The sequence below is a fragment of the Urtica dioica genome, chromosome 8 (assembly GCF_054948205.1).
Source record: "Urtica dioica subsp. dioica isolate 48M chromosome 8, U.dioica_male_clone48M_v1_H2, whole genome shotgun sequence".
Taxonomy (NCBI): domain Eukaryota; kingdom Viridiplantae; phylum Streptophyta; class Magnoliopsida; order Rosales; family Urticaceae; genus Urtica; species Urtica dioica.
The window spans coordinates 7,710,871-7,724,869 of NC_142763.1; the positions used below are offsets into that span (position 1 = coordinate 7,710,871).

Here is a 13,999-nt window from a genome sequence, read left to right on the forward strand (position 1 = left end):
TAAATTAGAAAAAAAAGTAGTCTGAACAAAGAATTAAAAAAGTAGTCATCCAATCCTAATGTAGAACGAATTGCCGATTCATGAGTTGGGACCGAATCACACCCTTCCTCGAGTATTGATGGCATAAGGGGATTCGATGGCATAAGGATATTGAACAAAGCTAGCGAAGTTCGCTTCAGACGGCACCATAATTCCGAAATATCCTTTCTCATGATACCGACCAGGTTTAATCCAAGTACCACTGTGCTTGAATAATAAATAAATTTCCGCAATCACTGTACAAATCAAGAAGAAATCCAAAGTTAGTAATTGTTGACATCAGATGTCAACTGTTGACGTCAACAGTCGATGTCAACTGTTGACATTATACATCAACAATATATGTCAACATATGACATCAACTGTTGACATAAGATGTCTACAATTGATGTCAACTGTTGACATCTGACGAAACTTACGAACTTCGCTGAACAACTTCAAAAATTACCCAGAATCACGAAAACCTTATTTTTGCCCCAAATTTAAACATACCCAGAATAAACATACACAAAAACGAAATAAATGGTAAGAAAAAACATTAAAACTAACCAAGTAGAGTCTTTGGCAAAGAGATTCGCTGAAACTAACCAAGTAGAATTCGGGCAAGGAGAAGAGATTCGTGGAGAAGGAGAAGAGATTCGTGGAGAAGAAAAAAAGTTTCGTTCGCTGAAATGTTTGGGCAAGGATTTCTATCGTGGTTCAAAGAAGAAGAATGATTTTGATTTTGGGTGGGTTTGAGTGATGAGATTTTGGAAATGTATCACACGTTAGAGAGAGAGAGAGAGAGAGAGAGAGAGAGAGAGAGAGAGAGAGAAAGAATTAAATGATAAAATGTAAAGAATAATTTTTTTAAGGGTATTTAGGGTTTTACACATAGAGGCAAGTGGTATATTTGGCCAAAATTATTATTTGGTGGATTATTGGAAATTGTTATTGAGTTGGTGGTGTTATGGCAATTCCTCATGAAAGAAACCGTTTCTTTCAAGCTTCAGACCAACTCCACCCGAACGTCATTCCCACTGAATGGTGTCAGGGTGGAGTCCAACCATACCATATATCCCACGCCAAAATGGCGTGGGTGTTTAATTGATTTTAGTGTTGCGCCAAATATGGCGTAACACTATTAACTACACTAAAAATTTTTTTAGCCCTTGTAAAATTTATAATTTATACATTTGCACTTATTTATAAAACTATATCATATTTATTCTTAAATTATTCATATTTTATATTTTATATTTATTTTCAAATACAACATTGACATTTAGAGTTTGATGACATTAATAAATATTAAGTTTAGTTTATGTTAATTTGTATTTTGAATTATTTTATGGAGTAATATTTTATTATTAAATAATGAATAAGTGGTATAATTGGAAGATATGAAATAAATATAAGAGTATGGAAAAGAGAAAGTAAAAAGAATATAAAAATAATATTTCAATTTGTTATATATAAGAGTTGAAAATGGTGTAATCGGGTGGATGGAGTTGGTCTCAGACTTCGTACTCTCCGAAGCAAATCTCCGAACGAAACTCGCTCTGATCTTTCTTCTCTGCGTGTGTTTCCAAAGCTACGATCTCATCTCTATAGCCATGGAAATCTCGCTCGGATCTCGAACAGCCACAATTTCTTGCGTCTTGGGTTTTTCTTCCTCCGATACTCGGTCCTTCGAGCGCCGGAGATCTCTGATATCGCCGCCAAAGGCTGTGGCTCCCCGCGCAAAGTGCTCTCTCCAGCCACGCCCGGAGGCGAAACGTTTCGCGGTGGACGTTGGCGAGAGGAAAAAAACGGCATCGATCGAGGAGCCGAACGTGGCTACGAGGTCGATGAGTGGGATTTGCGATGAAATAGAGAAGCTTGTTTCGGGGAAGAGATACGGAGAAGCACTCGAGCTTTTCAGGGTTTTGGAGATCGCTGGCTGTAATGGAATCCGGACCAGTACTCTCGATTCTCTGGTATATGCTTGCATCGGATTGAACTCCGTTAGAGGAGTGAAAAATCTCTCTGAATTCGTTTCCAGGACTGGCCTTGAATTGGATTTGCACATGAGGAAGAAGTTTCTTTATATGCACGTGAGGTGCGGGATGATGATCGACGCACGCAAACTGTTCGACGAATTGCCCGAGAGGGACTTGGTCTCATCCAACATGATGATCCTGGGCCTCGTGGATTCGAGGCACTTCGCCGAGGCGATCAGTCTGTTCCTCGTGATCCACGAGAAATTCTCCGAGATCAGAGCCCACACATTCTCCCCCGTGATCCGAGCCGGCTCGGGCCTCGGAATCGTGACGATCGGACGGCAGATTCACTCCTGCGCGGTCAAGTCCAACGTGGTGGCCCGCGACTTCGTGGCCTGCGCTCTGATCAACATGTACAGCAAGTGCAACTCCATTAAAGAAGCTCGGCTCGTGTTCTCCAGGCTGGCGAAGAAGACAACGGTGGCTTGGAACTCGATCATCGCAGCGAACGCGCGCCACGAACACACCGAGGAAGCCCTGAGTTTGTATTACGAGATGAGAGACTCGGGCGTTAAAACCGACCATTTCACGTTCTCCATAGTCATCAAGATCTGCTCGAGGCTCGCCTCGCTGGCGCATGCCAAGCAAGTCCACGCCGACCTCGTGAGCCACGGCTACGGATCCAACCTCGTCGTCAACACCGCGCTCATCGACTTCTACGGAAAGTGGGGCAGCGCCGAGGACGCCCGCAACGTGTTCGACAAAATGCCGCTCAAGAACGTGATCACGTGGAACGCGATGATCGCCGCGTACGGCAACCACGGGCTCGGGAGCGAGGCCATCAAGCTCTTCGAGAGGATGACGAGGGAGAACAACCGGAAGACTATCCCTGACGTCGTCACGTTCCTCGCGGTCCTCTCGGCTTGTTCCTACTCGGGCCTCTCCAATCAAGGCTGGGCGATCTTCGAGTCGATGAGCAGAGACCACAAGGTCAAGCCTCTGGCGATGCACTACGGGTGCATGATCGAGCTGCTCGGGAGAGAAGGCTGGTTGGAAGAAGCCCACGAGATGATACTGAAAGCCCCGTTCGAGCCCAAGATCAACATGTGGGAAGCGCTTCTCACCGCTTGCCGGGTCCACGGGGATTTGGAGCTCGGGAGAATCGCCGCCGAGAAGATCTACGGAATGGAGCCGGAATTGCTCTACGGCTATCTAGTCCTCTCCTCTTGAACATATACAAGGCCACAGGAAAGGCAAAGGAAGCTTCTTCCGTGATTCGGACCCTGAAAAGGAAGGGTCTGAGGATTTTCCCGGCGTGCACTTGGATAGAGGTGAAGAAACAGGCCCACGTGTTTCGGTCTGGAGACAAGACCCATGCGGAAACCGAAAAAATCTACCGGAAACTCGAGGAACTGACGGCCGAGATCACAGAGCTCGGGTACGTCCCCGAGCGAGGCTCTGTGCTCGACGAACGTGAAGAACGGTCGTCGCATCAGAGCGAGAAACTCGCGATCTCGTTCGGGATCATCAGTACTTCCGACGGGACACCGCTGCAGATCGCGCAGGGCCATTGGGTCAGCGGTGATTGCCACTCCGCGATCAAGTTGATCGCTTTGGTCGCCGGGAGAGAAATCGTTCTCAAGGACGCTAGTAGGTTTCACCATTTCAAAGATGGATATTGTTCTTGTGGAGATTATTGGTAATTTCTTTCAACAATTATACTACACCTTGTTTCATTTTACTTCTATTGTTCAGTTAGTATCATAAAGATGGGAATTGCTCTTGTGGAGATTATTGGTGACTTTCTTGTCTTTCTATTTCAAGTACACAACTTTAATGTTAAGATTGTCCATTTAATCATAGCTCAATAATAAATAAAAATTGGCCTACTCTTATTATTCAGTTGTGAGTAATTTTTATCTATTCTTTTATTGAGAGGTGATTTGAGACTTGCATGTAGTCGTAGCACGGCCGGCACACCGGAAACTTGCACACATGGCATGCCGAGAACACCTCTCCGTTCTCGTTGCACCCGATCTCGTCCCCACACACACGACAAGTGCTCTTCGACAATACGATAAAAATTAATTGTCCTACTAATAGATTAGTTTATAAATTTCACATTTGTTAAGAAGCCTCAGTATGTCTTGGGTGATTAATTTACTTTATCCTATACCTATACATTATAGAATAAATTTAAATCTTACTTATATTTATCTTTATCATATTTAAAAAGAATATGTCGAACTCTGTAATAGATAACTATTATATTGCTATGAGATAATGAAGTGAATTATGTATTTGTAATTCTCATCGTAACAATGATTTCATTAAGATATTATAAGAATTGCTTGAAAATATATTAGGAATAATTTAATAGACAAACTCGTTATACATTGCTTTTATATTGCACGTTGAATTTAAAATTTACAATAAGAATAATCCAAACTATACAAAAGGATACTAAATAATGTATGATCATAACAAATTAGAAAAATAGTCCTTATGCACTAAGAATTAGGACTGTTTAAAAATATCGTGAATGTTTGTGACCCATTATTTCTGAAGCCCACAACGTGGGTTTGTATGTGTGAAACAATTATGGCCCAAGTGTATTAATACCCATTACAACACAGACGTATATACATAGGGTGAGCTAACGCTCAGCGAGAATAACTATAACTCACAAAACATAAGCAATAAAATAAAATGCATGAACCGGTTATTAGTACTTTAAATTAACCGTGACATGAGATACCCTAATGAAAGTCTATCGTATTTTAGTTCGGGGGTCCCCTAAAGTAGTCGTACCGATTTCAGTGTACACTTTGGAAACGAACCATGGGGCTGCGACCTCCCATAGAACGCCCGTCACATACATGAACATATGAGGAACTCTCAACGTGAGCCCGTAGTTCGGCTCGTGAAATTCCTCTAGCTACCTCCGTAGTTCGAGGCGATACGACTATCTTGCTTACTTAACTTATTAATCGTGTTTATTACGTTAAAAGCATGAGCGACATAAGATAAAAACATATATGATAACATAGCTAGAAAGATACGTGTTATAGATATTCCAATACACAGCATAAGATAACATAAACTCACATATCGTCATACCATATCATACCAAGCACATTCCGAACAAACACACACACACACACAAAATTCACACAATACTTAAATACTTCATATCACATAATACTTAGTATATTTTTTAACTAATCCGTGTTGCAGTGAGATTATTCTCACCTTCGTTTCGGAAATTACGACCGTTGGTCGAGAACGGCTCGGGAAAACTAGACGGGTCGGAAAAACTACGCGGCTCGGAACCTAATCGTTGGAAAAAAAATTATTAAGCTAATGTTGAAGAAGTTCTAAAGACAACTCAGGTTCTGGAAATTTTCAAAAACGACTTTCAAAGTGAAATTACCAAAATACCCTTGGCCGTTAGGGTTTCGGTGAAAAATTAAAACTCTGAGAAAACTTCTGTAAAAATTCCAGTACGTATAAAACATAATTTTGATCACTTTTTGTAAAGGCACCACGGCCAAAATAAGTTATTACCTATTTATTAAAAATAAAGGAAGTGCTAAAATCTAACTTTTAAATTTTCGCCAAAACTGTCGGCGTACCGATTTTAAAATAATAAGAACATATTCTGTATTTGATAAAAAAAAAATTCTATTAAAGGTTTAGATAGAAGACATCTAAACCTAACTTTTCCAAAAAGAATCAACGCAAAACCAAATTTGTTGAATCCACAGTAAACGTTTAAAATTTGAAAATCGGGAATAGGTCTCACGTCTGTGCACTGATTTGAAAATAATCGGAAAATTATCTGTATTTCATAAAAATATTTTTCGATTAAAGATTTAGATAGAAGACACTTAAATCTAACTTTTTCAAAAAGAATCGATGAAAAATAATTATTTTTGAAGCCAGGGTAAGCATATGAAAATCAGTGATTGTTTAAATCCGAACCAGAAACCTTTTTTAAAAAAAAAAAAAATTGTTGTTCATATAAATGTTAAAGAAAACCTTAAATTTTCATATAAACCAAAGAGCTACACGAATTTACCTTGATTAGGGATGAAGAAAGAAAAAAAACACTTCTTAAAAGCTTTACACTCTAACAAGATGGATCTAATTAGTATTTGGTAACTAGGTTTTTTTTTTTTTTTTTTTTTTTGGGAAAAGAAGAGAGGGATAGAGAGGAAAAGGGGAGAGAAGGCTGTGAGAGATAGAATGGCGTGAAAAGAAGAGAAAAGGAATTATGGGGTCTGGTGTATTTATAAGACTTTTGGCATAAAATCCTAGCAAAAGATTTAGTCAAGAATTACGGCGTCAACCAATTACTTTCCTATTAACAAACTCTACGTAATAAAAATAAAGTACATATATATCATAAATATAGATATTTTTCTAAAAATAAAAATTGTTGATATTTCTTCCCCACTATAATACGTAACCAATAAAATAATATATTATTATAAAGTATAAAGAGTATCCAACTTATATATAAGTATATATATATATATATATATATATATATATATATTATATATAACATAAAAGTTAAAACATACGTCAGACTCATAATAACATTATATATAGGAAAATATAATCATACATAATATATTATATTATATTATTATATATATGGTTATTATATATATCATGCACTCCCGTTTTTTTTTTAAGAACTAAAACTAGCTAAAAAGAAATAACTTTTCTTATTGGGCTAAAAAAAACGAGATATCACACAGCCGTTTCGGCAGAGATGCAAAATATTTTTTCTCCTTGCGAGGACGTCGTTTGTAGGGAACTATATATTCATGACTAAGTTTTCAAAAGATGGTTTATATTTTTTAGGGTAATCTAGCAACGTAGCCAATTTCAAACATGGTTTTAAGGATGTAGCCAACGTTTGGTAAATTTTGTAATCTAGCCATTTACAGAAATAAACGGTTAGAAAATATAAAAAATACCCTTATGTAACATAAATCATAGAAACCAAATACTGGCCAACGTTTCAGCCAACCGAAGTTTATCGTGCGTAAAATAAACGGAAATTAACTGAAATTAACAAAGCAGCGGAGATTAACAAAAAATTAGAAAGAAATAAACGCTCAATAACCAACTTTGCCAAATATAGAATTTTTTTTTAAATTCTAAATATATACACGTGTATTAATTTCGAAAATTCGTATTGAAATTTGATCGGCTTGTGAATAATACCGTATTAAATGTGTATTAAAGGAAATGAAAGAAATATCGATTGATAACACCATCGACCTCTACCTGCACATATGTAAATTTACGTTAATTAACAGAAATTAACAAAGCAGCGGAGATTAACAAAAAGGAAAGAAATATCAATTGATAACACCATCGACCTCTACCTGCACATATGTAAATTTACCATAATTAACAGAAATTAACAAAGTAGCGGAGATTAACAAAAAATTAGAAAGAAATAAGAAAACGCTCAATAACAAACTTTTCGAAATATAGATTTTTTTTTAAAATTCTAAATATATACATGTGTATTAACTTCGAAAATTTTGGTTGATCAAACGTGGGCTACAAGTTTTGTAAGCAAATTCTAGTAGAGGATATTATAGTAATTAACATCTTACATAATTAAGACACGTCATCATTTTTGGCTAGAGTGAAAATTTGGATGAAACGTTGGTTAGATTACAATTTCAACGTTTCAGGTGGCTTAGTTTGACTAATTTTTCTATTTTTTAAGTGAGTTGGAGTTTCCTAAACTGTTTCCACCAATCTCTCAACGAGGCGGAGGTAGAAGAGGCGGTAAGTTAGGTATGGGTAAAGACGCTGTGGTCAGTGGTGGAGCCAGAAATTGAAGTCAGGATAATAAATTTGAGAAAAAAATTATAAATTTGCGCTAAAAATATAAAAATTAACGAAATTTTAAGGAAAAATTGGGGCTGTTTGGTTTATGATTCCAAATTTGTTTTCTGTTTTCTAATTCTAAATTCTACAAAACACTTTTAGAAAACATGTTTTGTTATAGCACTTAGAAAACAAATTTAAAATCATGTTTCTTTTTCTTTGAAATTTGTTTAGAAAGCAGAAAACAATGAAAATGTGTTTTCTATTTTATCTCTCTTATATTTTTAATTAAACTCTAAAAATATTGAATGTAAAACATAACCAAACAACATTTTAAAATATTCTGAAACGTAACTCTAAATCTGTTTTTAAATTTAAAATTAGAATCAGAAAACAAAATTTAAAAACAAAAAACAAATTTAGAATACTAAACCAAACGGCCCCTACAATTTTCAAAAGTTTAGTAGTGCATTCGTCCCATCTGGTCACCATATGGCTCCCACTTTATGTTGCAGCCACTTTTGATACTGTATTCTCCGTGTTTCGAGTACTTCCGGTCAATAAAAAAACTAACTATAGAAATAATATGTCTAAATGTTTTCTCACAAAAACAATTTTTTTTCAAATTGTAGATGATTATTTTTCTTGATGGTAAAACAATTTTTAATTATTTTTATACTATTTTGAGATTAATTCAATATTGTGCATTGTCTATATAATTTATTTATCGGAAAAATAATTGTTTTCAGTTAAAAAAAAATAATTTTGAGCTACTTTTGTAAACAATCAGTGAAGAAAGTGAAAAATGTTAGTCCAAATCAATGAAATGCCTTATGTTTTTGTATTTTTTGCTGTTGTTGTAAGTTGTAACATGATATGTGAACCCCCAAAACTTAGCCATCAAGGAATTAGATTTTTTTTTTGTGATATGAATTTTAAATAGTAACTTGTTATGTGTTACTATGTATTGTGACTTTTTTTTAGCGTTACGAAATGTTGAAATTTTAAGACAAGATTATGAGATTTATGATTTATAAATTACTCGATGAAAGATGTTTTTATTCGGTTTTATGTAGGTAGAAATAACATTTTTTTTATGTTATATATGTTTGTGATAGTCAATCTTTGCTTACGTGTATTTCTCTTTACCTTTCCGTGACTAATATCAGCTAAGTATATATAGGCTCATTCTATCTGTATGACATTTCAAGGGAATTCAAATTCAATCCAAACAGGATTTTCCCTCTCTTCTCTTCTTTTCTCTACATGGTATCAGAGCCATTCTAGGGTTCAATATCCTCTTCAATGGCGAATTCAGACTCGTCAATCAACGTCAACGCAAATGGAGCTCCTTCTTCTTTGATGTTCCAATCAGCGACTACCTTCTCACCTCATCTGAATCCTCTGCCGCTGCGATTGGATCGAAACAACTTCGTGTTGTGGAGATCTCAGGTTCTACCTGCGGTTCGTGCTCACGGATTTGAGGAAATTCTTCTCGGAAATGCTCCAATTCCACCTCAATTCGTCGAGATCAAGTCAACTCAACAGCCAAATCCAGAGTATCAAAACTGGCGCCGATACGACCAGTTTCTGATGAGTTGGCTTCTTGCTTCAATTCATGAATGTCAGCTTGGACATGTGAGTCACTGTCAGACCTCTGCGGAAATCTGGAATGTGATTGGAAGAATCAACTCGACTCAGTCCAAGGCAAGGCTTCTCTAGCTACAATTTCAGCTTCAGACAATGAAGAAAGGATCTGCATCAATTGAGGAATACATTCTGAAGATGAAGAATGTTGTTGATGTTCACAACACCTCAGGATCGATAATTTCTGATGACGAACTCATACTCTACATCCTTGGAGGTGTTGGCCAAGAGTATGATTCTGTGGTTGTAAATCTCACATCCAGGCAAGGAGATCTCAGTCTTCAAGAGGTTCAATTCATGCTCCAATCACATGAGATGCGAATTGAAGCCAACAATGTCGCTCAAGGTCTTACGAGCAACATGACGGCGAATTACGCCTATGCTGGAGCAAATCGAGGTCACGGAGGTGGAAATAGAGGCTCAAATCGCGGTGGAGGTACAAATCGAGGTAGAGGAGGTCGAGGTCGTGGTTCAGGTGGTGGTCGAGGTGTTGGAATCGATCTAGGGTTTAAGAAAATAATTAACGCTTCGGTAAGCGGCGGAATTTTAAAAATTTTCTTTTTAAGTAAAACTAGTTTTTACTAACCTAGACAAGAGCATGTGCATGTAAATAAAAACTAATATGAGCTATGGAAGTTACTAACCTTTCTTGAAGCTTGAACCTTGTAGAAGCTTTTGGAAAGTTGCAACGCTCGTCTCCCCTCGCAGCACGTCTCTCTTTCTTTCCTCGGCACCTCGAGCAACCACGAAAGTTTCTATCACTAAATCACTCGAAAAGAAGGAATCAGTGAGTGGGCACTTTTAAACACTACGACTTAAGAACGAGTCTCAAAGTCGCAGAGCTAAACACTAGGTCGAGTGAGGACCTAGGTGCCAAGACAAGAAAAATCGAAAATATAAACTAGAGAGAGAGAGAGGAAGGGGCGGCCAAGTCTAGAGAGAGAAGCTCTCAATCTCTAAAACTTTGCATGAATGAAAAGTGTGGAATGAGGCTCCTATTTATAGGAGAGATCTCACCTTCAATAAGGTAGTTTCCTCTTCTATAGAATATCACATATTCATGAGCCAATTTCCCTTTTCCTTCAAAGAGGTGCACGTCCAAGACAAAACAAGTAAGTCCTTGGATTTGTTTCCTCTTTTGTTTGCTTCTCTCTTGACCACATTTGGGCGCCCACCATGTTTCCTCTTAGGGGAAATTTGTTTCCTCTTTTTCTTTTGGCAAGTATCTTGATACATTTATGCACAAAATATTCTCTCTTCCTATGGGTATTATGGGCGCCTATCACCTTCTAGAAGGGGCTTCTAGAAGCTTTTCCATTTTGTTCATGACAACATGAAAAAGGCCCATTAAGAATTTTCAATAAAATTCTTATGAAATGAAATTAATCCACAAGGCCCAATTAATCATATTATGGCCGAGTGACATTAAGTCATCAAATGAACTTGTCAAAAAATTTATTGACATTCATTTCATCCTTTGTCTCAAAAGACAAAAATACCATTTTGACTATTTTCGTTCTTGTTTTGACTTAGCTTCCAGTTTAACTATTCCTATCGATGTGATTCGTGACAGTGACCTCATGGACCCAAATGAACAAAGCTTTAGCTAAACACTTGGACTCAAAAGTTCACAAACCTTTTCCAAGTTTAGCTTAATGCCAGCTGACTCCACTAAAGAGCTGACACTGAAAATCTCTCGGTTCAAATGAATTTATTTTCTACTCAAGAATTCACCTAATTATAATGAGCGGATCCACTGAATATTATCTATGTTTACCCTTCATGAATGTCATCAGCTAGTCGGGATTTACTAAATTACCATTTTACCCTTCTAGCTGTTATTTCCTCAACTCCTTTGTCGCTTGTGAATAAGTTAGAAACAATGTATTGACGAGGAGCTAACAAGTCACATTGTTTCATCCAAAAGAGTCAGGACTCAATTTGGACACTGGCCAGTTCATTTATTCACACTCCAAGGAACAAAGCATGAGGTGACATACATTGCATTTCAGCAATCTTGTACATGAATTCCATATCTATGAGAACTTCACAAAGTTACTCATGACATACTCACAACTTAGTATTTCACCAATAGGCCCTGTTCGGAATGACATAGTGAGTCCGAACTCTGACTTTCTCAAATGAGAATACTAAGGTGTGAAATGGCATGTCTCATTTCAGGATTAAGGTAAGCATGATGCAATTCATACATAGTGACTTCGAGACATAAGAGGTTAAATGGTTTGTTCTTATATTGTCTCTAGAAGTGCACTGGTCAATTCAGTACCTTCGGAAGATACCTAGAAGAACTATAGAGTCCCCAACTCTCAATGCCTCATAACCAGACATCATAGATTCTTCTAACAATCATACTGAGGTCAATAGTCCTTTGACCCTAAGATTGCGAATATATCGTTTTAAGCAAACTACGAAGAGTTTGTTCATGCAAATCTACATTTGTCTCTTCATAAGTTGTTAAGTTTGTTTATGGACTAAAAGACTAGGGTTTTATCATAAAGCTTCAAACAAAGAAAGATTGAATGAACGTTTCAACTTTTTATTAATGACTAAGCAATTACAAGCAAGAGTCTTCGTAAGACTATATGACATCAAATGTACATAAATAGACACTACTACTCTTTTTGTGGGCACCATTGACAACAAACTCCCACTTGACTCAAAGAAGATGTGAGTAGTCCTACATGCCTAATCCCTCACGATGTTGGTCGAAGACCTTGTTCGCTAGGGCCTTGGTGAATGGATCTTCCAGAGATCTACTTCACCTCCACGTCTCCGCGTTGCGCGATCTCTCGAATCAAATGGTATTTCCTCTCAATATGTTTAGAGCGCTTATGGCCTCTAGGTTCCTTTGAGTTAGCGACAGCCCCACTATTATCACAATAAAGGGTCATGGGCTCGTCGACGTTTGGAACAACTTCCAAATACTTAAGGAACTTTCTAAGCCATACAGCCTCTTTGGATGCTTCACAAGCAGCCACATATTCTGCCTCCATTGTGGAGTCAGCAATGCAAGATTGCTTAATACTCCTCCAGACGACAGCTCCACCATTAAGGATGAACACAGATCCCGAAGTGGATTTTCTGGAATCCTTATCCGCTTGAAAATCGGAGTCGGTATATCCCGTCATAGTCAGGTCAGTACCTGAGTATGTAAGCATCAAGTTCCTAGTTCTTCGAAGATACTTAAGAACATGCTTAACAGCAATCCAGTGCTCGGGTCCAGGGTTGGATTGGAAACGGCTAACTACGCCAACGGCGAAACAGATGTCAGGTCTAGTGCAAAGCATAGCATACATAAGGCTTCCTACGGCAGAGGCGTAAGGAATTTTCCTCATGTCTTCAATCTCTTGTGCAGTCTTGGGAGACTGGTCCTTAGAGAGTGAAACTCCATGCCTAAAGGGTGTTTGACCCCTCTTGCAGTCTTGCATCGAGAAGCGGTCCATCACCTTATCAATATAAGATGCTTGAGAGAGCGACAGGGTCCGGTTTTTCCTATCTCGAAAGATTTGGATCCCCAGAATGTACGCGGCTTCTCCTAGATCCTTCATATCGAATTGCTTTGCTAGCCAGACCTTAACCTCAGATAACTTACCCACGTCATTACCAATGAGTAGTATATCATCGACATATAGTACCAGAAACACAACTTTGCCTTCGTGTATTAACTTGTAAACACAAGGCTCATCTATTGACTGTTCAAAGCCGAAGCTCTTTACAGTTTCATCGAATCTAATATTCCATGACCTAGATGCTTGCTTTAGTCCATAAATGGATTTAAGCAACTCACAAACCTTGGTCTCTTGACCTTTATCCACGAAACCGTCTGGTTGAGCCATGTAAATGCGCTCGTCAAGATTGCCATTCAGAAAGGCTGTCTTGACATCCATTTGCCAGATCTCATAGTCGAGAGCTGCAGCTATGGATAGGAGTATGCGGATGGATTTAAGCATCGCGACTGGCGAGAAGGTTTCTTCATAGTCAATCCCTTCTTGTTGGGTATAACCCTTCGCCACAAGTCGTGCTTTGAACGTCTCGACATTCCCATCAGGACCCCTTTTCTTCTTGTATATCCACTTACACCCTACGGGTTTAATCCCTTCAGGAAGGTCTACAAGTTTCCAGACTTTGTTGACATACATCGAGTGCATTTCAACTTTCATGGCGTCAAGCCAAAGGTTTGATTCAGAACAAGCCATCGCTTGGCTATAGGAAACAGGGTCATCCATGTCGGAGACGGCTACAAGAGAGTCTCCATAAGACATGTACCTGTCAGGCTTTTGAGTAGCCCTCCCACTACGTCGAAGTACTACTTGACGAGATTCTGATGAGTTAGGTTGTGTTTCAGTTGGGGTAAGAACAGTTCTTACAGATGAGGTAGAAGCTTCCTCACCCAACTTTTCTTCAAGCACAATTTTGCTTCTAGGTTTCGCATCCTTCATAAAGTCCTCCTCAAGGAAACGAGCATTCGT

At 38.1% G+C, this 13,999-nt stretch overlaps 1 pseudogene; it reads left to right on the forward strand.

The window, feature by feature from the left end:
- Positions 1 to 1,523: 1,523 nt before the first annotated feature.
- On the forward strand, positions 1,524 to 3,741 carry LOC149387758 (pentatricopeptide repeat-containing protein At5g50390, chloroplastic pseudogene; annotated as a pseudogene).
- Positions 3,742 to 13,999: the final 10,258 nt, after the last annotated feature.